This window comes from Procambarus clarkii, chromosome 28 (assembly GCF_040958095.1).
Source record: "Procambarus clarkii isolate CNS0578487 chromosome 28, FALCON_Pclarkii_2.0, whole genome shotgun sequence".
Classification (NCBI taxonomy): domain Eukaryota; kingdom Metazoa; phylum Arthropoda; class Malacostraca; order Decapoda; family Cambaridae; genus Procambarus; species Procambarus clarkii.
The window spans coordinates 41,652,289-41,678,883 of record NC_091177.1 but is presented as its reverse complement, the minus strand read 5'-3'; the positions used below and the strand labels follow the sequence as shown (position 1 = coordinate 41,678,883).

Here is a 26,595-nt window from a genome sequence, read left to right as displayed (position 1 = left end):
GGGACCATTCAGGCTTGTTTGCATTTGTGTTCCTCACGTGTGCCCCAAAGAATGAGGTGATTTGATAAAATGCTATGCCCAAGATTACCATCCGAGTGCCGGCGGGGAAGTGGTTCAAATAGCTTCGGCTATCACTTCCTTATGTCCGGTCGTGATGGTCAAGCGGATTAAGGCGTCCCTGTACATACTAGTTGCGTTGCTCCTGGCAGTATGGGTTCGAGTCACTTCTGGGGTGTGAGTTTTCAGTTGTATATAGTCCTGGGGACCATTCAGGCTTGTTTGCATTTGTGTTCCTCACGTGTGCCCCAAAGAATGAGGTGATTTGATAAAATGCTATGCCCAAGATTACCATCCGAGTGCCGGCGGGGAAGTGGTTCAAATAGCTTCGGCTATCACTTCCTTATGTCCGGTCGTGATGGTCAAGCGGATTAAGGCGTCCCTGTACATACTAGTTGCGTTGCTCCTGGCAGTATGGGTTCGAGTCACTTCTGGGGTGTGAGTTTTCAGTTGTATATAGTCCTGGGGACCATTCAGGCTTGTTTGCATATATATATATATATATATATATATATATTTATGTATATATATATATATATATATATATATATATATATATATATATATATATATATATATATTACGATTAATAGGAAAACCATAGATATACTGAACATCTTGTTTCAGATTCTTTACTTTAAAATGCATTACGTTTCGAATACTTATGCAAGTATTCATCATCAGATCTAAAAGGAAAATCAGAAGTCACAATCAAATGACTAGTAAATAAAGAACTCATACTGAATATAATTGCCTATCAAAAAGAGAAGAAAAGAAAATGATTAAAAAACAAAGCACTTAAGATTACTTAAAGTGATCAATACAAGTGAAACTTATTAACTATCACGTAGATAAATGCTATATCAAAAATTGATAAATTTACATGAGGAATTTTATAACTACTAAAACAATCCACACTATTATACTTATGCAAATTGATGAACTGGAGTGAAAAGTGATAATTACAATTTGGGTACTAAAAGCTATTACAACTACTAAAATAATGAATTTATAAATACAAAAAATGTATATAAAATGCAATCAAAATAGTCGACAATTACAAAATACTACCAAAAATCTTATAAAAACTCAAATATCAATCAAAGCTAAATACCCAAAAATTACTATATATCCTAAATAAAAAGATTATAATTATGTACAATGTCAAAACTTGAAATAAGTAAAATAAAGGGCAACGACATGGTAAACTAAACAAAATTATAATAAATTTAAAATGCCAGTATAAACTATAAATCAAATTACAGGGCCTACTGTGCACTATACAGTGTACAATTGAACAGCCGAAAGGTTGCTATTTAAAAGAGGGGCCCCAGCTCTCTTATATATGAGGATTCCATTACTCTCAAATCTGACTGGCCATTCATACAAGTGTCCAGAATTTTAAAATCAGATTCCAGCAGAGAATGATTAAACTCATAACAATGGGTTCTAATCTCCGAGAATGCTGGTTTAGATAATGGTAATCCAGTCCTAAAAGATACTCCCCGGTGCTCAAGTATCCTAATCTTAAAGTTCCGAATAAAACTCCCGATATATCCAGCATTATAGCTGGAACAATTATACATATATACGACATTAGAGCACAGGGGGGTTATGCACTTTATCTTTAAATTTAAAATAAGAGCCTATGGTATTTGTATTGACAAGAATAAATCTAAAGTCTACTTGAGGATAACACTGCTGCAACAGTCTCCTCAAACGACTCCTTACAAAAAAACTAATAGTGCCATAAAATGTAATTTAATATATTTAATATCCCTTTCTACTGTAGTAATCCTACAGGAAGGGTGAAACTTCTTACTTAAGAAATTCCTTATAAAGGTATATACCATATGCAAACGATAACCATTATTTGAAATAAATTTCACAAGAAAATTAATTTCTTGATCAAAGTTATTCCAATTTGAACATAAAACGAAGGCCCTATTCAGTAGAGTATTAATTGCATTTTTCTTAAAAATATCAGGAACAAAAGAATTAAAATCTAAACCTAGACCAGTAAAGGTTGGTTTTCTAAAAACATTAGTGTTGAACCCATTAAGGTTATTCACTTTGACGTCAAGAAACGACAACAAATTATCCACTTCACACTCTGCAGTGAAACGCATATTACAATGTTGTGCATTAAGATACTCTCTAAAGTTATCAATATGACATTGGTCCTTAAATAACAAAAAAGTGTCATCTACATATCTCCTGTACAAGACTGGTTTAAAGCCCAAAGGACATAAATAAAAAATGGAAATGTTTGTTTGTGCATAACCATTAATCTCCGAAAGTTCATCACCGATTGCTTTGAAATTTTTACACAACGTTCCATTCGCATCCGAGCAGGTTTTTATATTCATACAATATAGATGTCATGTCTGTGACGGTAAAAAAAAACATGCTTTTTCTAAAAAACTGTGTTTTTCACATGAGGGAAATCTTCGAAACCTTTTTACCGATTGCTTCGAAATTTTGACACAATGTTGCATTTGAATAGTCGCGTCCTTTTATATACCTACGCTATAGATTCCACCCCTGTGACAGGTAAAAACATGCGTTTTTTAAAAACAGCGCCATCTGCTGCACATAATAGCAACATGCACGTTACACTAAATATGTCACAAATTTCATTTCAATGTTTCCAATTGCATTGATAGATTGTATTTTCAAAGATTTCGATTTATTTTATTTTTTATTGAATTATTTTGTGACATTGTGTTGGAATTGAGCTGTCTTGTTTACCATACCGTTCATTTCGTTAGTATAAGTATAGGTGCCACACCTGTGACAGGTAAAACTATGCTTTTCTTGAAAAACAGTGCCATCTGTTGCATGTAAGAGCAACACACATGTTATACTAAATGTGTTACAATTCCATTTCAATGTTTCTGATTACATTGATAAATTGAATTTTCATAGATTTTGATTTATTTTCATTTTGATTTAATTATTTGGTGTGAATTGCGTTGGAATTGAGCTGTGTTTTTTTACCATACCGTTCATTTCGAGAGTATAGTTTGTTTTTATATTTTTTCATATTTTAATTTCATTTTTTAACTGGTTTTCTTATATTTCAGTGATGGGAACATCAGATCACTTGATGTTCCCAATTTTCTGATGGGAATGACAGACCATTTGGGAAGGTATTGGACGAGGGAGTGGGGAATGGTGGGGATGATGAGGGGACAGGGGGAGTTTGGGATGATGGGGACGAGGGGATGGGGGAATGGAGAACGGTGGGGAGGACAAAGGGAAAGGGGAGTAGGGCATGGTGGGAAGGAAGAGGAGATGGCGGGGAGGACAAGGGACGGTGCAGTGGGGAATGGTTGGGAGGCCGAGGAGACGGGTGAGGGGGGGAATGGTGGGGAGGACTGGGGGACAGGGAAGGTTGCTGTGGCCGGGTACTGCTAGTATATATATATATATATATATATATATATATATATATATATATATATATATATATATATATATATATATATATATATATATATATATATATATTTTGGTAGCAGTCTTTCCTGTAGACATATATTATTAAATATGACCGAAAAAGTAAGATTAATAATTCTAACACGAATTTTCTCAATCTTTCGTACATTACGCTTCACTGTTGGAGGTAAATCAAAAATCAATTCTCCAAAATTCATTTTTATTTCTAGTCTGACGCGACACGGGCGCGTTTCGTAAAACTTATTACATTTTCAAAGACTTTAGTTCACAAATACACAACTGAATAGAACTTACATATCTCCGATTTTATATCTACATTTGAGTGAGGTGGAAGGGGTGATGTGGCATTAACACAAGACAGAACAAAATGTGGTATTAATAGGGTATTAATTTCATCAACACAAGACAGAACAAGAGTATTAATAGGGTATTAATTTCATCAACACAAGACAGAACACGAAACAATGGATATTGAATAGAAGTGTTTGTAGAAAGCCTATTGGTCCATATTTCTTGATGCTTCTATATTGGAGCGGAGTCTTGAGGTGGGTAGAATATAGTTGTGCAATAATTGGCTGTTGATTGCTGGTGTTGACTTCTTGATGTGTAGTGCCTCGCAAACGTCAAGCCGCCTGCTATCGCTGTATCTATCGATGATTTCTGTGTTGTTTACTAGGATTTCTCTGGCGATGGTTTGGTTGTGGGAAGAGATTATATGTTCCTTAATGGAGCCCTGTTGCTTATGCATCGTTAAACGCCTAGAAAGAGATGTTGTTGTCTTGCCTATATACTGGGTTTTTTGGAGCTTACAGTCCCCAAGTGGGCATTTGAAGGCATAGACGACGTTAGTCTCTTTTAAAGCGTTCTGTTTTGTGTCTGGAGAGTTTCTCATGAGTAGGCTGGCCGTTTTTCTGGTTTTATAGTAAATCGTCAGTTGTATCCTCTGATTTTTGTCTGTAGGGATAACGTTTCTATTAACAATATCTTTCAGGACCCTTTCCTCCGTTTTATGAGCTGTGGAAAAGAATTTCCTGTAAAATAGTCTAATAGGGGGTATAGGTGTTGTGTTAGTTGTTATTGCAGAAGGAGGAAAGAATCGAGGCAACTACAGAAGCACCATACTGTCCCCCGAGCTTAAAGCGGCAGCTAAAAGCCTTTGTGAGAACAAGGAGATAGTTGTCAGGAGAGGTGACAAGTCGCCAATATATGTCATTCTTAAAAAAGACGAATATCTGGCGAAAATGAACATCATACTCTCTGACCAAACTAAGTTCCAAAGGGTAACGAAGGACACTACAGCCGAATTAAAAGCAAAGGTCAACAAACTGATCGAAACTGTGAACGCCAAGAAATCCGGACTCCACCTGCCAAAGATCATTGGGGAATATAAACCTGGATATGCGTATGGAAATGTCAAGACACACAAGCCTGGAAACCCACTTCGGCCAATCATTAGCCAGATACCCACACCCACGTACAGACTGGCGAAGCGACTCAACGGCCTGTTGACTCCTTATGTTCCTTGCGCCTTCAGCCTGAAGTCTCCAAAGGAATTTGTTGACTTACTGCGGGGCACACGGGCCACAGGGATAAGAGCCTCGTTGGACGTAGAATCGCTGTTTACCAACGTACCTGTGGACGAGACAATCGGAATGATAGCCGACAGAGTGTATCGTGATCCAGCCTGTACTCCTCTTGACATACCAGAAAATATTCTGAGGAAACTACTTCAAGCTTGTACTAAAGAGGCACCCTTCTTGAGCCCGGATGGGCACATGTATAAGCAAGTAGATGGGGTCGCCATGGGTTCTCCCCTAGGTGTCCTGTTTGCAAACTTCTACATGGGTACCATCGAGCAAAAAGTCTTAGTCGACATGAACTTGAAACCGGCCATATACTGCAGGTATGTTGACGACATTTTTACACAGGTACCTGATGTCAGGCATCTGCAGGAGCTGAAGGAGGCATTTGAGCAGAGTTCCGTGCTGCGTTTCACTTACGAGATGGAAAAGGATGGGAAGCTGCCCTTTCTAGATGTAACAGTCATGGAAAAGGACGGAGGTTTCCACACTGCAGTCTACACTAAGGAAACAAACATAGGAATGTGCTTAAATGCCAACAGCGACTGCCCAGACAGGTACAAGAGGAGTGTTGTTAACGCATATGTCGACCGTGCTCTCAGCCACAGCTCAGAATGGAAGCAAGTCGACGAAGAACTCTGTAAGGTAAGGCAGGTCCTAGTCAATAACGGCTTCTCCAATGGTTTCGTCGAAGACATCATAAGAAGGAAAGTGAAAAGCCATGCAACCTCTGAAGAGACAACTAACACAACACCTATACCCCCTATTAGACTATTTTACAGGAACTTCTTTTCCACAGCTCATAAAACGGAGGAAAGGGTCCTGAAAGATATTGTTAATAGAAACGTTATCCCTACAGACAAAAATCAGAGGATACAACTGACGATTTACTATAAAACCAGAAAAACGGCCAGCCTACTCATGAGAAACTCTCCAGACACAAAACAGAACGCTTTAAAAGAGACTAACGTCGTCTATGCCTTCAAATGCCCACTTGGGGACTGTAAGCTCTAAAAAACCCAGTATATAGGCAAGACAACAACATCTCTTTCTAGGCGTTTAACGATGCATAAGCAACAGGGCTCCATTAAGGAACATATAATCTCTTCCCACAACCAAACCATCTCCAGAGAAATCCTAGTAAACAACACAGAAATCATCGATAGATACAGCGATAGCAGGCGGCTTGACGTTTGCGAGGCACTACACATCAAGAAGTCAACACCAGCAATCAACAGCCAATTATTGCACAACTATATTCTACCCACCTCAAGACTCCGCTCCAATATAGAAGCATCAAGAAATATGGACCAATAGGCTTTCTACAAACACTTCTATTCAATATCCATTGTTTTGTGTTCTGTCTTGTGTTGATGAAATTAATACCCTATTAATACTCTTGTTCTGTCTTGTGTTGATGAAATTAATACCCTATTAATACCACATTTTGTTCTGTCTTGTGTTAATGCCACATCACCCCTTCCACCTCACTCAAATGTAGATATAAAATCGGAGATATGTAAGTTCTATTCACACCATTTGGTCACCACTTGGTCCGGGAGACATCTCTCGTCACGCAGGGTGCAGTTGCGCCTCCACAGATCTCCAGTATCATCTTTTGATACTGGTAATGGCTCGAAAGGGCCACCACTTACGGGCTATTCATGCCCGTGCCACCTCTTGGGTGGCTTAATCTTCATCAATCAATCAGTTCTATTCAGTTGTGTATTTGTGAACTAAAGTCTTTGAAAATGTAATAAGTTTTATGAAACGCGCCCGTGTCGCGTCAGACTAGAAATAAAAATGAATTTTGGAGAATTGATTTTTGATTTACCTCCAACAGTGAAGCGTAATGTACGAAAGATTAAGAAAATTCGTGTTAGAATTATTAATCTTACTTTTTCGGTCATATTTAATAATATATATATATATATATATATATATATATATATATATATATATATATATATATATATATATATATATATATATATATATATATATATATATATATATATATATATATATGCAAACAAGCCTGAATGGTCCCCAGGACTATATACAACTGAAAACTCACACCCCAGAAGTGACTCGAACCCATACTGCCAGGAGCAACGCAACTGGTATGTACAGGGACGCCTTAATCCGCTTGTCCATCACGACCGGACATAAGGAAGTGATAGCCTAAGCTATTTGAACCACTTCCCCGCCGGCACTCGGATAGTAATCTTGGGCATAGCATTTTATCAAATCACCTCATTCTTTGGGGCAACACGTGAGGAACACAAATGCAAACTCTGACGCCCCACTCAGTCTTACTGCACTCTACTCAAGTCCAAATCCGAAGTGAATGGGCCTTCCATCTTCATCTCCTCATCTCCAGTTCCTCGCTCAAGATTTCTGAATCCTCGCTCCGTTCTTCCTTGTCCTGCTTGCCAGTTCTATGGACACTTTCAATCGGCTGTGCGGCGACGCAGTGTGGTAGTGGCACAGTGGTTGTGTATACGGCTGGCAATGCCTTGGTCTCAGATTCGCGTCGTCTCACAACTCTGGTGGATTTTCTTATTACCATCGTTAATGTTGTAAAAATAATTTACAAAAATTATTTACTATTTTGCACATTAAGAAAAATAGTTTGCATATTTGACTGTATATGTCTCTTTGCAATTTGTTCCGTATAATCGTTTACTTAAATTAGCTTGAACTCACAAGATGTAATACCAACAGCTGTTCGAATGAAGAACAAATGGTGGTGGGAGCGGATGGTGTTGGCAGTGTGGGGGCTGGTGACGCTGGTGCTGACGCAGAGCTACGCCGGCAACCTCATGGCTCTCCTGGCTGTCAGACACATCCCTCAGCCCATCCAGTCCCTCCTGGACATCCTGCACGACAACTCGGCATCGTTGCTTGTGAAGGCTACCTCAATAAAAGCCTCATATTTTACTGTAAATCTAATATTAATGTTTTAAATGACAAGGTTGAGTAATACTGATCTCTTTACTTGCCAAGTTACTCTGTGCAGTACATCTCAAGTAAATAATTTTTATTTATTTACTTGGGAATAAATGCTGCGAGGCTGCATCCCAGCTGTCTAAAGCTGGTTAAATAATTCATTCCTTGAGTAATAAAGAACTCGACTGAGAGCTTTGGAAAAATAAATGTAAACTTCTAAATGCAATACTTTCCCTGTAATGAGATGTAAAGTGGATTTGCTCTCTAGTTGACTAGGAAGAAATATATTAATGTAAATTTTAATATTCAAACAAATATTTTTGTTATAAAGATATTTATAAAAATGTGGGGACATGAAAATTCTGAAAATAATTCATATAGTCACAATTTGAGTGTTGGGAGATTATTAAGGCAATTTTCCTAGTGTGTATCTTTTTTTTAATACATTAGGTACATCTGCATTTGTGCAGCTACCCTAGACTATATGAAGGAAAGTACAGTGTGTGAAAAGCAAGCTACGTGATGCTAAAAAAATCCCCATCACACAGGATGGTTCGTTATACAGAGGCATGTGATAAGTAGTCTGCACTGACAGACTCTGGGCTCGTTATGAGAATATCATGAGCACAAGAGTGAATAAGGTAGCAGTGGTAATAAAAGTCCCCATCTCGCAGGATGGTTAGTCATACAGGGCCATATGTTTAGTAGCCTGCACTGGGAAATTTTGGGTACACTGTGAGGATATCTTCAAGAATACGAGAGTAAATAAAGTAATTGCAAAGCTCCAGGTACCTCATGCCAACTGGTTTGAAAGGTCTAATAACTGGGCATTCGGTGATGCAGTGTAGGAGATCATGCCGCAGTTCCTGCTCACAGAGTTTGCAACTGGAGTGCTCAGGATTGGGAGATCCGTCACCTGCAGCCACCTGCCACACGTAACAGTAACCTAACCTGATCCTGGCAACCACTGTGTCACATAGTCTGGTGGACGTTTTGTGCTGCCCATAGATATAGGTTTCAGATCTGAACATATCATAGCTTTTTATACTAGTACTTTCAGGTCGTTGGGAGTCAGTAATTTCTTTCCTATCAGACCTGAGTGTTTGGACCAATATAGTTTTGACAGTAGAGACGGGGATACCTAGATCTAATTCAACTTCATCTTTGTTGCACGCTAATTTGGCTGCAATGACTGTCTCATTATGATGGGTTATATTTATGTGTGAAGGTATCCATACAAAGGAGATTTGAGACCCTTTACTCTGTGCAGCAATTAGGTCATTTATAATTGGTAGTATGAGGTTCTTGCTGTCGATCTTCCAGGTGAAGTTTTCGATTGCTTGAAGAGCTGACTTTGAATCACAAAATATTATTCCTTCTCCAGTGTTTTTTAATGTTCTGGTAGCTAGATATAATGCTGCTAGTTCTGCTTGTGTGGAGGTCAGCCAGTTGTTTAACCTGACACTGACAGTCTTTGTGTAAATATTATTTCTATAAAACCTACATGCTGCTGCAGTCCGTCCAGTAGAAGATTGGATTGAGCCGTCGGGGTAGACACAGTGCACATGAGATCTTAAATTCTCGATGGAGGAGGCAATTGTTTCAAGTGTGACAGCTTTGAAAGGAGCAAGAGTCTCATTATCTTTCTTGGTGACAGGTGTATATGATACTTGAATGGTGGGGTACAGATAAAGAGGAATATCAGCGACAGGTAGATTGTACTTAAAAGAAATGTTGAGTTTAATGAGATTGTAGGCATTTTTTCTCAGCCATTTATCATAAAAGGAGTGAGTTGGTATGTCGGCACCAGTCAATAGGGTGTTAACAGCACTAAATAATTTGTCTCTGAACAATGCAGGAAATGTAGGGTCTCTCATGACTTTAAGGCAAAATGTATTGTTGACTTGCATGATTCTCTCTAGTATGGTCGGAAGCTTCAGTTCTTCCCTCATGTTGATGATTCTTGTGCATCTTGGGGCACCAAGAATTATCCTAATGGCCTCATTCTGTACTACTTCAAGTTTGTCCAACACAGAGGAGGTGAAATTAATTAAGTGCAAAGCATTATAATCAACGAGAGATCTAACAAATATCATATAGAATAGTCTAGCATATTTAATATTGATACCAATATTCTTACCGGTAAGTGTTTTCAGTGGTTTTAGTCTTTCTTTTAACCTATGGTGAAGATCGTTTACAATGTCACTGTTAATACCAACTCCAAGGTATTTGTGCTGCCTACACGTTTCAATGTTCTGGTTGTTGACCTTGAAAGTAATTGGGACATGAGTTTTCTCTTGAGGATGGAGAGCTCTGGATTTAGTTATAGCGATAACAAGACCACATTCAATGCTTTTAGCAGCGAGTGAATTAAGTAGAGCTGACAGTCAATTTGGGTGTTTGCAACAATGCATATGTCGTCGGCATAACAGATGACGGCTTCGTCAGGCTGAGTGGGAATATCAATTGTTAATTTGTGCATCAGAACATTGAACAGTGTAGAACTCAGCACTCCACCCTGGGGTGTACCCTACTCAAAGGAACACAAAGTTTACTTTTAACCCCCTTGAAAAGGACTGAGGCGGTTCTGTTACTCAGGTAACCCCTGAGCCATGTCAACAGTCTTCCCTTAACTCCAAAAGAGGCTAGTTGTTCCAATATTATTTCTCTGCTTTCTGTATCAAAGGCAGTTTGGAGATCAATAAATGCCGCCTGAGAGCTTGGTCTCTCTCCGATAAATACTCAGCAAAGCAAGATTGTGTGCTTCTTCCAGGAAGGAAACCATACAGGTTAGGGGCAAGGTGGGGCTTGATTTGAAACATTAGTCTGTCGAGTATAATCCTCTCAAGAACTTTACACATGCACGACGTCAGAGAAATAGGTCTGAATTTTTGTGAATTAGGCTTGTTGAAGCAGCATGTCGGCATAGTCTACAGGTGAATGGTGATCAAGTTGACGACTGCTAGGATGAGAAATCTTTTTAATTTTGTTCCACATTTGGGATGAGGATGTTGCATGATTGATGCCTTGCAAAAACTGTTCCCCAGTGCTGGTTATACACCTGTTCCTTTACCTATCTAAACTCCCAACTAGCCTTAAGAAATATGTTGAGGGTGTCAGATTGTTATGTTTTATACTGCTCAGCTGGGAATAGAACTCTGTCATGCAGAGGCTTTAGGCGTGAGTCAGTGAACCACCTTTTTTTTTTTTTTTTTTTTTTTGAGATATATACAAGAGTTGTTACATTCTTGTACAGCCACTAGTACGCATAGCGTTTCGGGCAAGTCCTTAATCCTATGGTCCCTGGAATACGATCCCCTGCCGCGAAGAATCGTTTTTTCATCCAAGTACATTTTACTGTTGCGTTAAACAGAGGCTACAGTTAAGGAATTGCGCCCAGTAAATCCTCCCCGGCCAGGATACGAACCCATGACATAGCGCTCGCGGAACGCCAGGCGAGTGTCTTACCACTACACCACGGAGACTGCTCTCTGACACCTCTGTCCCTTCCTCGGAGACACCTCGGAGACACCTCTGTCCCTTCCTCACTGTTTTGGGTCTTGTGGATTTTACAACATTGTCATTAAAACTGGTTACTTCAGTGTAACTCCTTACTCCTCATATAATGTAAAACAGTAAGTGTTGTACCATTCAGAAATGCGGAATTTGAAGTGCATGTGTAAATTTTCAGGGATATTAATTATTTTTTCAAAGTTTAGGGATTTGACATTATTTATAGTATATGAACTGAATATGGCAAAGTGATCTCTAACTAATTCGTGAACAATTGATCCTCCGACAGCATTATCAATGAGACAGTGACCAATGACATAATCAAGCCTGCCACCCATGAGGTGTGTGACGTTAGAGGAGTCAAAGTTGAATACGGAAATGTTATTGCCTTTTAAGTATTTCACAAAGACCCTGCCATTTTTATTTGTATTGGTGTCGCCCAGGCTAGTGTGTCTGGCATTAAAATGACCCATGACAATGGATTGAGAGCTGCTGGTGATTTTTGGAAGAGAAGCTTCCACCATTTGATCGCACCTTACATATACATTAAATAAGTTAATAAAGTCGGTCGCTGTAGCAATCTGAAACTGCAGGTAATATGAGTCGTCACTTTTGTGGTTTTTAACATGTTTACAGACAAGATTACTTTTAACATACTTCAAGATACCGACATCATGTGAACCAACATTTGAGAAAGATACATAACCTGTGAGTTTGGGTGGCATTTTTTTTTTGTTTGCAGTGTATGGTTCCTGCAAGCACAGTACATCAATGTTGTTGGCACCAGCGTACATCATTAGATCAAACAGCCTCCTTCGCACGCTTCTAACATTCCATGTGAAAAATTTAAGAGTGAGTTGGTCGTGGGTAATCTCTCCGTCATAAACCTGACGGAGAGAAGTATTTACAAGGTTCACAAGTTGGAGAATATTGCGTACAAGTGACAATTGTTCACAGTCATCAATGGCAAAGATGTCTTTCATCTGTGACAAGGTCAGTTGTTTGCCTCCATCTTTCCTAGCATTTACAATCATTTCGTGTTCATCAAGATGCATAGAGGTACAAGAAGTATTGTTTGTAATGAGTTCTTGAGCGCATTTGTTAATTATAGTTAAGACACTCGGGTTTTCATATGTTACACTCGCCACAGCGGTACTTTCAGCACTGGAGGAGTAGTCAATACTTGCTTGAGACGTGTCAACACTTACAGCACTAGAAGGCATTTCCCTAGAGACTTGGACGCTCACTTCACTCCGTGGGATGTCGAGAGGATCGCTTGAATACTGTCATAGGTTGTCTATGTTGATCTTAGCATAAATGCTGTTGAGACCATTTTCAATGTGCGTGAGTGTTTCTTGGAGCTTACAGATGGTAATTTCGAATTTACTCATGCGAGCTGGAATTTCTAACACCTCCCTCTGCTCTGCAAGCTGGCGTCAGGCTTCCCAGGTAGGCGAGGGAAGCATGCCAGGCTGTTGGTGTCAGGAACGGTGGTCGGGTCATCCCGGGTGGGAGTGCGGGCTGGTGTAGTGGTGGGATCATCCCGGGGGGGGGGGGGGCTGGTGTAGTGGTGGGATCATCCCGGGGGGGGGGGGGGGGGGGGCTGGTGTAGTGGTGGGATCATCCCGGGGGGGGGGGGGGGGGCTGGTGTAGTGGTGGGATCATCCCGGGGGGGGGGGGGGGGGGCTGGTGTAGTGGTGGGATCATCCCGGGGGGAGGGGTGGACTGGGGAGGTGGGGGTTTGCTCCACGGTGCTGTTGGGAGGGGGACGCTTGACACAGTCCTTGTGCCAGGCGGTCACACCCTCCAGCAAGCACCTGGAAGACTTGTGCTTGGTGGCTGTGGATGTGGTTTCATCGGTCCCAAGAGCGCGGTCTTTATTGGGGGCATTCTTTAGTGGAATGATAATCTGCACAGAAAGCACAAGTGACTGAAGATATACAGTGCTTGGCTATGTGACCAAAGTGTTGACATTTAAAACACATAACAGCTGAGGACATCCAGGGTGTTATGGGACTGGCTGGCCGGTAGGGGCTTAGGAACCTGTGATGACTGGGGGGCGGCGCCTTATTTTCCCAGACGATGACAATCCTGTTTAGTGGCTTCCCCCAGACTTGATGCGTCTTGTACTGTACACACCTGGTAGTTCTTTCGCATGGGAAATGTCAAGGTAATGAGAGTAGAATGTGACAAGGTACTCTTTGTATCTCCTGGAGTCCCCAGGAGAGTCTTCGTTACTGAATGAGATGCCACCCACTTGACCTTGGAGTAGGGCCGAGATGGTGACTTGATCGGACCTGGCTACATAGATGTAGAGTGAGGCGTGTCCAGGGATTATGACGTCTATGGGGTCAGCAAAAACACTAGGGAGATCACGTTTCATCCAGGAGTACCTCTGGTCACTGGTAACTTCAGATGGAAATGCCAGCCTGGCATATTTATTACGGGCTGCTAGAGGAGGTCATGGTCCTCCCCCGCCCTTTGTGGGAGTGACATTGGTCATCTTGACAGCATTGTTGGCTTTCCTGAACTTTTTCTCTTTGCGTAAGGTATTCCGGCTTTTGTGTACAGTATAATTATCATCCGAGGCTGCATCATCACTTGAGCTGGTGTCCTCCTCGTATACGGATGTAGTGGGATGGAATGCTTGTCCATATTGTACGTCATGCGGGGTGGTGGCTGAAGTGGACGCAAATGCGTCTGAAGCATTTTGGGAAGGGTGACTGTGGGTGTCCCCAGCAGGCAGGAGGGAGGTGGCCATAGTTGTCAGTCACAACATGAAGTGACAAGACAAGTCAGCTTCTACAACAGAGTAGCACTTCGGGCTATGGCCTGGACCCAAAACAACAGTGGCTACTAATCATAATGCAGAAACAAGATGAATGGTTCAGACACCATACAAGCAAACGTAGGTGTATACACGTTCAGCTTTCTGCGCTGCTGTGGGTACCTCCCTGGTAGAGTTGTTTCATCTGGAGTGACAGGTACTCTAAGAGTGCCACGCTGATACCTACTTTATCCACACACACACACACACACACACACACACACACACACACACACACACACACACACACACACACACACACACGCTTCATAGTTCTCTACACTGTATATGACGCTGCACTGGTACCACCAAATCACTAAAACACTGAGGCATCAGTATAGCAGGTGAGTGGTCCGTTCGTGCCACCGTGTCCAGGCTGCACTGGGAAAAACAGCTTTAGGGACCGGGGCAATAGGGGGCTAAAATTCCAGCGCCCGGGGTACCTCCTTAGGCCTCTGGTCAGGCGTTAGGGAAGGGGAGGCGGCCATTTCCCCCCCCCCCCCCTACCTAAGGCGCAAATTCAAAAACAAAGTCACTTTTTGTCTGGAAATCTGGTCAAATCGCAATACTCACAACTTTGAAACCTAGGTATAGCAAAGAGGATCAAAACATCTTCAATACGACAAAACTTTTGAAGATATTATCTCAAAGGTTCAGCGTTCAGCCACCTCCTCCCAAGGGCTGATCCACTGGAATATTCAATCTCAACCAATCACCAGCCAATTTTTTCATTTTTTTTTACACATGACAACTGCGAGTTTGAAATCATGGTTTTTGCTTTCAGGATTCTTAGACAGCAGTTTTTCAGAGTTTTATATTATTACTTAGTTTGAGAGAGAGGAGAAAGAACATATATATATATATATATATATATATATATATATATATATATATATATATATATATATATATATATATTTATATATATATATATATATATATATATATATATATATATATATATATATATATATATATATATATATATATATATATATATATATATATATATATATATATATATATATATATTATTAAATATGGCCAAAAAAGTAAGATTAATAATTCTAACACAAGTTTTCTCAATATTTCTTATGTTTCTTTTCACTGTCGATGGTAATTGAAAAATCAATTCTCCAAAATTCATTTTAATATCTAGTCTGACGTGACACTTGAACGCGTTTTGTAATAACTTATTACATTTTCAAAGACTTATATATATATATATATATATATATATATATATATATATATATATATATATATATATATATATATATATATATATATATATATATATTATATATATATATATATATATGTCGTACCTAGTAGCCAGAACGCACTTCTCAGCCTACTATGCAAGGCCCGATTTGCCTAATAAGCCAAGTTTTGATGAATAATATCTCCAGGTTAAAATTCTGCAGGTACAGAGCCCAGCATAGAAGACGTTGATTGCTGAATTGGGCCTGTTGCAGGAACCGTAGGGGATTGTGGTCTGAGTAGAGGGTAATAGACCGATTACCCTGTAGGTAAGGCTCGAAGTGTTGTAGGTTCAGGACGATGGAAAGGAGTTCCTTTTCTATTGTGCTATAGTTCTTCTGATGGGGCTTCAACTTGTAGCTGTAGTAGCTGACAGGAAGAGCCTCTTCGCTACGCTGTTGCATTAGGACGCCCCCGATGCCGGTGCCACTGGCGTCGACATTGATGATGAAGGGCTTCGTAATATCAGGAGAGGCGAGAATGGGATCAGAATATAGCAGAGATTTGAGTTGTTCAAAGGCAATGGTCTGGTGGATGGTCCAATGATACCGTTGATTGGGGCTGGTCAGATTAATCAATGGTATTGCTACTGTACTAAAAATTTTCACAAACCTACGATAGTAAGATATAAGGCGAAGAAAGCGCTGGAGCTGCTTCCTGGTTGTAGGTTGTGGGTAATGCTGAATGGCTTGAGTGTGAATTGTTAAAGGAGCTAGGCTGCCACTCCCTATCACATGAGCAAGATAACGAACTTTACCTTTAGCAAAGGTGGACTTGCCCAAGTTGATGGTGAGGACGGCTGTCAGGAGCTTGGAGAACAGTCGTTGCAGCTGGAGCAGATGTTCGCTACAGATGTTAGTTGCCACAACGATGTCATCAAAGTAGTCGTAGGTGTGATCTAGGCCGTAGATGACGTGGTTGACAGCTCGCTGGAAGGTGGCCGGGGCGTTACACAGTCCAAAAGGAAGGCGTTCATATCCCAAACGGGCCCCCATTAATGTGATGGGAAAATGTAGGTGTGCGGCAGTCCTCCCAACAGCTGGTGTAAATGCCAATCACATAAGTAAAAAAAAGAGAAAAAAAGTTGACTGGTTGGCTGTTGCCTCCTGTGGTCAAGTAAAAGGGAAAAACACGCAAAACAAATCATATGAACAATGAAACTTTAATTGACTTTAAACAAATATAAACAAAGATAATCCCTTGGCTATGTACAGGGCAAATTAAACATAAATACAAAGACAAAAAACAATATAAAACAAAATAATGGTTACGTTACTCTACAATGAACAAGGCAAAAATGAGTAAAAGGTGCTGAGAATATTGGCTGGCTGAAAACCTCCACTAATACACAGAGCGTATGCTAGATAAAAGTATCAGCCTTGGGAGCACAGAATATTCTAAAGCCAACTGCTAGTACACGCTTAGTCATAGGCTATGTAGATATATATATATATATATATATATATATATATATATATATATATATATATATATATATATATATATATATATATATATATATATATATATATATATATATATATATATATATATATATATATATATATATATATATATATATATATATATATATATATATATATATATATTGTGACAATAATCTCTTTCAAGAGAGATTGAGCCTGCTCTTCCCTACACATTTGCGTCATTCAAGTACAAGATACTATATTGAAGATACGTCCACCAGTATCACCAAACGTTTTGCCCGGGAAGCAAAGTGTACCATGCACAACCCGACACACCGGATACCGCCTGCCGTCAACCAGCAAACTACTCATTCTCCGCCTGCCTGTTGCTGATTGGCTGGTGTGTCGCCGCACCTGCACTCACGCCACTACATGAGTCGACGTCTGGGCCAGCAGCACGCCGTCTCCTCAGAATATCCCTGTGCTCCTTGGAGTTGACATCTCTCTATAGTAGACTAAGCCCTGGCTGTCGTGTACTAAGGGAGGTGGCCGCTTGAAGCCAGTATTCTCAGCACCTGCTTTGATTTCATAACTTGCACTTTATTGTCTTAGAGAAAAATTGTTCACTGCCAGTAATTATTCATGTTGTTTTGTTTGTTGACTTGTTTTGAATTTTACGAGATTGTCTTTATTCATATCTTGTTTTCTAGAGTAATTAAAAAATTTCATTGTTTATACTTTGTGTTTTGTGTCTTCCCATTACCTTACCACAGACAAAAGGACAAACTTCTCTTTTTTTTTTTGTTATGTGATGAGGCCCTGCCCCCAACTTTTGAAACAGCCGAACACCAATGCTTTACCGTCACAATATATATATATATATATATATATATATATATATATATATATATATATATATTATATATATTATTATATACTATATATAATATATATATTATATATATTATTATATACTATATATATTATTAAATATGACCGAAAAAATAAGATTAATAATTCTAACACGAATTTTCTCAATATTTCTTATGTTTCTTTTCACTGTCGATGGTAATTGAAAAATCAATTCTCCAAAATCCATTTTTATTTCTAGTCTGACGCGACACTTGAACGCGTTTCGTAATAACTTATTACATTTTCAAAGACTTTAGTTTACACACACACAACTATAACCTGCAAACACTAAACAGAGTTTAAACAGCTTTCATTTTATACCTGCATTTGGGTGAGGTGATATGTTACAACAGTTTTGGATGAGGTGAAAACAAACTTTCAACACACGACAGAACACGAAACAATGGGTATAATATTGGGTAAGTTAAAGGGAAGAATGGAAGTAACTGCAAAGGGCCTATTGGCCCATATTTCTTGATGCTTCTATATTGGTGCGGAGTCTTGAAGTGGGTAGAATATAGTTGTACATTAATTGGCTGTTGGTTGCTGGTGTTGACTTCTTAATGTGTAGTGCCTTGCAGATATCAAGCCGCCTGCTATCGCTGTATCTATCGATGATTTCCGTGTTTTCTGTTAAGACTTCTCTGGTGATGGTCTGGTTGTGGGAAGAGATTATATGTTCCCTAACGGAGCCCTGTTGCTTATGCATCGTTAATCGCCTGGAAAGAGATGTTGTTGTCTTGCCTATATACTGAGTTCTTTGAATCTTACAGTCCCGAAGTGCGCATTTGAAGGCATAGACGGCATTGGTCTCTTTTAAAGCGTTCTGCTTTGTGTCTGGAGAGTTTCTCATGAGTAGGCTGGCCGTTTTCTTGGTTTTATAGTAAATCATCAATTGTATCTTACCACAACCAGACCATCACCAGAGAAGTCTTAACAAAAAACACGGAAATCATCGATAGATACAGCGATATCAGGCGGCTTGATATCTGCGAGGCACTACACATGTATATATAGTATATATAGTATATATATTAATATATATAATATATATATATATATATGTATATATATATATATATATATATATATGTATATGTATGTGTATATATATATATATATATATATATATATATATATATATATATATATATATATAAATATATATATATATATATATATATTCGGCGTCTCGGCATAATATGCAAGGCTCGATTGGCCTAATAGGTCGAGTGATTTTCTCTATTTTTCCCCAAAAAATAAAAATGTATTGGATATCCATGTTTACTGTTATTTCATTGTCTTCAAGACAGCGCATCAGGGTCCATTACGAAGCATTGCTAATCTGGAGAAATATAATCGCCTAGAGTACATCACGACATCGGAGATGGGATGGTATATAGACAAGTTTGTCAGAAAAGGTCATCACTTTCTTATTTTGGAAGATTTATTCCTCATTGCTGAGATGGCCCGAGACTTCTCCCTGAAAGGTTTTCTTACTAATTAATTATATTAAAATATCTTTGAAATTTATGACATGTTGTATATATCATTGTAATTTAAGGATCTCCAAAAGCATTATATATCTCGATATTCAGAAAAATGCCACATGAACAAAATAAATTGCAATTGACAACTTCTGAAAATACATTTTTTCGTAAAGAATTTAAAAGAGACAAGAGTGAAGAGTTTTTTAATGCTGTAATTTCTTGGTTAGAACTAGTTTTCAATTGTCATATTAGTGCATTCTTGAAATATTTGTCTTCTTATAAAGTAATTGGAAAAATAATGACATTAAAATATGGTTTGTAGACAGTTTCAAATCGAGTTATATCAGACATGTGTAGGAGGACTAAAAGTTTATGTTATTTATTTAAACAAATTTAATCCATAATTTTTAATCAGCATTAGCTGTCTGAATGTCATGTTTCTGCAGGTCGATGCGACTTTTACGTAGGGAGGGAGGAGTTCTTGCCACTAATGTATGCCATTGGACTCCGTAAGGGCCATTCCCTGGTGCCAGTCTTTAGTAAAAGGTTGGTATACGCATTCACCACAGTGCCATGAGGACTGTTCCAAACACTACTCGTCATTTGAAATCAGAATCTTAACTTGATCTTTTGATTATCACGAACTGTAAAATGCAAGGACTGCAGCCACAGTTCATATAACCTTGTTCCCTAATTCAGTAAAAACAGCAGCACTGTGCTTATTGTTATTTCTTACTTTCAAATATCGTCTCCAAACTCAAATGCTACCACTTTATTTTATAGAGATGTAGGGTTAGAGCCAGATCCTGCCGTGATTGTAATTGGTGCTGTAAGACCCTGGCCTGTCTTATGCTTTACCCACTACACTTGGTACACAAATGTTTAACAATGAATAAAGTTACTTCCATGCAATGGTGAAACCACAGCTCCTTTGAACAACTCCACAAGGGCTGTGATGAGGTTTCGAAGCGACGCCCATGATGATCCAAGACGTGCCTTAGATATATCATTTGATATATCACGTTATTGTGATTTCTGTGTGCCCAGCTCCTTTGCCACACATCACTTTATGTGCATTACACGTTCCTTTACTTTATCTAGTTGAGCGGCTGCAGTGGACCCCTCAGCTCTTCCATTGCTGCAAGTCTTCATATCAAAGCATTCCATGTATTTCTTATGGTTTGAAAACTTTGTCCCTAAAGAACAGCGTAGAAAAATAAGAGGATTGGGTATACATGATCTAAAAAATTAAACGTCTTTTCATCGGCGTTATAACCTAACGTACCTTATCCTGACATAAAAACAAATGTAAACGAAAGATCCAATATGTTAATAAAGTCGTACAAAAGATCATTAAGGAAATAATCAACCAAAATTTCGGATATAGCCTCCATACATTTGGTACTAAATACAATGTTCTGAACAAGATTATAGGAGCTTGCGTTTATAAATCTGGCAGAGCGGACTCGCCAAGGGAGGCTACCTTGAGGTGCTTCCGGGGCTTAGTGTCCCCGCGGCCCGGTCGTCGACCAGGCCAGGGAAGTCGAAGTTTCAACTGAATTCTCAGTTATCCTCATTTACGGCAACTGTGGGCAGTCCCGAGGGATCATTATCCCTACTCAAGACACCACAAGGTTTGTGCTTATGTGGATTAATGATATTAATTAGTTTTGCTTCCTTAAGAATAATGTTACGATTAATTCGATCTACTTTACTGAAAGATTTATTGCCCTTTACTGTTTCTAAAGAATCTATAACTTCTCATTCTATTTGGCGTCTCTCATTGATATTTGAGCAGTTGTATATAATTTACATAATTTTACTACTTTTAAAATCCATCCTATGATTAAAGTCCTAGGAGTGTTTAGCAATGACATTATTCTTATAATTTTTGTTTACTGTTTGTTTTATTCATCAATTCTTTTCCATGACCCACGCGGCCAGTCTCTCCAGCCTATGATAAAATTGCAATCATTACAATGTATTACATAAACATCATTATCTAAATTATTCTTATTATTACCGTTATCAACGTTACCATTGCTACCTCTACCCCCATTACCATTACTTCCTTCACTAACTCCACGCTTGCTGCTATTATTGTTATCTCTGGTAGCCTGGTTGATCAGTTCGGCAACCAGGAGGCCTGGTCGACGACCGGGCCGCGGGGACGCTAAGCCCCGGAAGCACCTCAAGGTAGGTAAAGTATCTCCAACATCACCGTCATTACCAACACCTTCACTCTCATTATTATTGTTATTATTGAGTTTGTTGTGGGAAAGTTTTCTCCGAATCGTATTTTGGTAATCGAATTCAAATTTGAAATTAGTGTCGATAAGATCTTTAGATGTCTTTTCTAAAAATGGTAAATAAGACAGCTGTACAAATGGCTACCGTATGGCTACCATTCTAGACAATACCCCTAACTTTTATCTTACAACTATCAATGTATCAGTGGAGATAAGTGAGTTTGATGAAACAGTTGATAATATGGTTAGTTTTACTATCTAAAAATTCAGGGTCACATAAATGGAGGAAAAGGAAAAGACCAAATGTTCTTAATTTAGTCACTATGGAATGACAAGTAATGTATATGGGTATTGATGTGCGTGTTTTATACGATAAACAGTTAAGCAGCATATACATTGACACAAAGTATCTGTGCTTAAGTTTAAACAGAGTTACAACTTTAACAGGAATTCTGAAAAAAGAATCATAATTCCCTTTGGGACAAATTTAGTTACAATGGTATTTTTTAAAATATATATATTAGGATTCTCTCTAGAGATGAGGCAGTAGTCTTAGAATTTGGTTTCAATCATTGTCTTGGTTCTGGTTCAGATTTTCATTTAAAATTTAATAGTCAAATTAATGTCATCTACTCAGTGCAATATAATGATTTTACTTCCTATCTTAGTGCCTTCATGATTAGCAGCGAGAGGGCACCAAATTTAAATATTTAATTCCTAGCAAATTAGCATCTGCTCTGGAGAGGTTATCCAGTTACAAAAAGATATAATAATAATGAAATCAGACAAGGGTAATTCAGTTGTGGGGAAGAATCAGGTTGACTATTTGAAGAAAATGGACTTCTTATTAAATTACCAGAATATATATCCTAAACTGTACAATACTGTTGACATTTCCAAATGTCAAATCAACTTAATTTTCTCTTTAAAAATGATTCCGGTTAGTAATTATAGAGACTCTGTAAGGCCGACGCAGATCCCACAGGATCCTACACATCCTTCATACCTACAGCCAGCGCAACAAATCCTTCAACCCGCGCCACAGATCCTTCAACCTGCACCACAGATCCTTCAACCAGCGCCATATATTTATATGAGAAGTGTCTCTCCAAAACTCCCTACTCTCCCTTATATGTATGGGCTCCTTAAAGGTCAGAAGAACGGTTGTCCCATGCGTCCCATAGTCTCATGTTCGTTCTTTCCCTTAAAATCTCTCAATTTGGTTTGCTGAAACTCTTGTACAATACGTTGGTGTAGTCTCTGATTCTCATTTCGTTCACTCTTGTTATTTCATTAATCACTTAGAATCCAGTAATAAAGAAAATATGATTAGTGTTGATGTTACTTCCTTGTTCACAAATGTCCCTTGATAAGGTTCTGGAATTTATTCGAGCAAAAAATAAAGATAAGTTTGATTTCCCCATCGCTATAGGTAAACTCTGTGAATTAATCAACCTTTGCACCACACATTTATTTTAAATTTAACAACCAAACTTAGGGAGCGGCGATGGGGTTTCCCTCTCCTCTATTTTGGCCAACCCAGTACATGGAATTTTATAGGATAAGTCTCTTACCCTACATTGACTAAATTGCCAAAAAAATATTTTTGGTAGAGATATGTTCATGATATTTTCGCTGTGGTTGATGCGGAAGACGAGAATTCCATCAAAGTATTTTTTAACAAAGTAAATGATTAAATGATTAATATCAAACTCATTTTGGAATAAAACATAGATAACTAAATTATCATTCTGGATGTTATGGTAATGAAAAAACAATGAGCATTTCTGTATCGTTGTTTATCATAAAAGTATGCAGACCGATACCTATATACGTTATTTTTCATTCCACAGCGACCAAGTTAAACGAAAGTTGTTATCATTGGTCTTTACATCACAGCTCTCCGTTTATGTGACCACTTCATTTTCAGATAGTGAAACTTAACATTTTACCAACTGTTTTATTAAAAGTCATGAGTCACCCTACATCTGCATTGCTCAGAGACAAATTATTTAGTGCTGTTAACACCCTATTGACTGGTGTTGACATACTAACTCACTCATTTTATGATAAATGGCTGAGAAAAAATGCCAACAATCTCATTAAACTCAACAATCTTTTAACGTGCAAACTACCTGTCTCTGATATTCTTGTGCAGGCGATGAGTCACAATAACGTGGCTGAAGTATGTTGACCAGACCACACACTAGAAATTGAAGGGACGACGACGTTTCGGTCCGTCCTGGACCATTCTCAAGTCTCATCGACTTGAGAATGGTCCAGGACGGACCGAAACGTCGTCGTCCCTTCAATTTCTGATATTGTTCTTTATCTGTACCCCACCATTCAAGTATCATACACACCTGTCACCAAGAAAAATAATGAAAATCTTGCTCCTCTCAAAGCTGTCACACTCGAAACAATTCCCTCCTCCATCGAGAATTTAAGTTCTCACGAGCACTGTGTCTGCACCGACGGCTCAGTCCAATCTTATGGACGGACTGCAGCAGCATGTAGGTTTTCAACCCGTTCTCGCACTTTCGTATAGTCAATATTGACTTATTAAATACGTGCATATGTGACATACTAATTTATTGTGAATATTTTAGTTTACCTTGAAAAGCTTCATAGAAAACACCGACCTTACCTAACCTTCTTAGTATGTTAAGAAAAGCATCTTATTGCTTCGTAATTACAATTATTACTTAACCTATTATAGGTACAGGTTAAGTAATAATTGTAATTATTAACAATTATTACTTAACCTATTATAGGTATAGGTTAAGTAATAATTGTAATTACGAAGCAATAAGATGCTTATCTTAACATACTAAGAAAGTTAGGTAAGGTCGGTGTTTTCTATGAAGCTTTTCAAGGTAAACTAAAATATTCACAATAAAATAGTATGTCACATATGCACTTATTTAATAAGTCAATATTGACTGTAAGAAAGTGCGAGAACGAGTTGAGGTTTTATAGAAATAATATTTGCGCAAAGACTGTCAGTGTCAGGTTAAACAACTGGCTGACCTCCACACAAACAGAACTAGCAGCATTATATCTAGCTACCAGAACATTAAAAAACATTGAAGGAGGAATAATATTCTGTGATTCAAAGTCTGCTCTTCAATCAATCAGAAACTTCTCCTAGAAGATCAACAGCAAGAACCTCATACTACCAATTATAAATGACCTAATTGCTGCACAGAGTAAAGGGTCTCAAATCTCCTTTGTATGGATACCTTCACACACATAAATATAACCCATCATAATGAGACAGACATTGCAGCCAAATTAGCGTGCAACAAAGATGAAGTTGAATTAGATCTAGGTATCCCCATCTCTACTGTCAAAACTATATTGGTCCAAACACTCAGGTCTGATAGGAAAGAAATTACTGACTCCCAACGACCTGAAAGCACTAGTATAAAAAGCTATGATATGTTCAGATCTGAAACCTATATCTATGGGCAGCAAAAAACGTCCCTGTGCGACACAGTGGTTGCCAGGATCAGGCTGGGTTACCGTTACCTGTGGCAGGTGGCTGCAGGTGACGGATCTCCCAATCCTGAGCACTCCAGGTGCAAACTCTGTGAGCAGGAACTGTGGCATGATCTCCCACACTACATCACCGAATGCCCAGTTATTAGACCTTTCAAACCAGTTGGGATGAGGTACCTGGAGCTTTGCAATTACTTTATTCACTCTCGTATTTTTGAAGATATCTTCACAGTTTACCCAAAATTTGCCAGTGCAGGCTACTAAACATATGGCCCTGTATGACTAACCATCCTGCGAGATGGGGACTTTTATTATCACTGCTACCTTATTCACTCTTGTGCTCATGATATCCTCATAACGAGCCCAGAGTCTGTCAGTGCAGACTACTTATCACATGCCTCTGTATAACGAATCATCCTGTGTGATGGGATTTTTTTTAGCATTACGTAGCTTGCTTTTTCACACACTGTTCTCCCCTTCATATAGTCTAGGGTAGCTGCACAATTGCAGATGTATCTTATGTATTAATAAAAAAAAATCATCAAACTCACTTATTGCCGCTGATACACCAAATGTTGTAAGAAAAAAACTAGGAGTATTTTCTACAATGGAAACAATTCAAATTAATGGAATGAAGAAAATAAAGTGATGGTTATCTTGAGGTTATCTTGAGATGATTTCGGGGCTTTAGTGTCCCCGCGGCCCGGTCCTAGACCAGGCCTCCACCCCCAGGAAGCAGCCCGTGACAGCTGACTAACTCCCAGGTACCTATTTACTGCTAGGTAACAGGGGCATTCAGGGTGAAAGAAACTTTGCCCATTTGTTTCTGCCTCGTGCGGGAATCGAACCCGCGCCACAGAATTACGAGTCCTGCGCGCTATCCACCAGGCTACGAGGCCCCCTGGTAAAGATGCCTTATATACTATTTTTAGAAAACATATCTAAAGACCTTAGCGACACTAATTAGAAATTGTATTTGATTTCCAAATTACGATTAGGAGAAAACTTTACCACAACAAACTCAATAATAACAGTAATAATAACAATAACAATGAGAATAATGGTGTTAATACCGTTGATGTTGGAGTTAACAATAATTGCAGCAGTAGTGTAGTTACTGAAGGTAATAATGGTAATGGGGTAGAGGTAGCAATGATAACGTTGATAATGGTAATAATATGAACAATGTAGGTAATGGTGTTTATGTGATATATTGTAATGATTGCAATTCATCACATGTTGGAGAGACTGGTAGTGGGTTATTGTAAGAACTGATGAACACATAACAGCAGTAAAAAAAAATAAGAATAATGCAATTGCTAACCGTTGTTGGGATTTTAATCATAGGATAGATTTTAATAA

The 26,595-nt window shown here is 38.7% G+C and overlaps 1 pseudogene; it reads left to right on the top strand.

Moving 5' to 3' along the window:
• The window catches only part of LOC123755120 (glutamate receptor ionotropic, delta-2-like), a 57,776-nt pseudogene that overhangs the window by 29,820 nt on the left and 1,361 nt on the right, over positions 1-26,595 (top strand).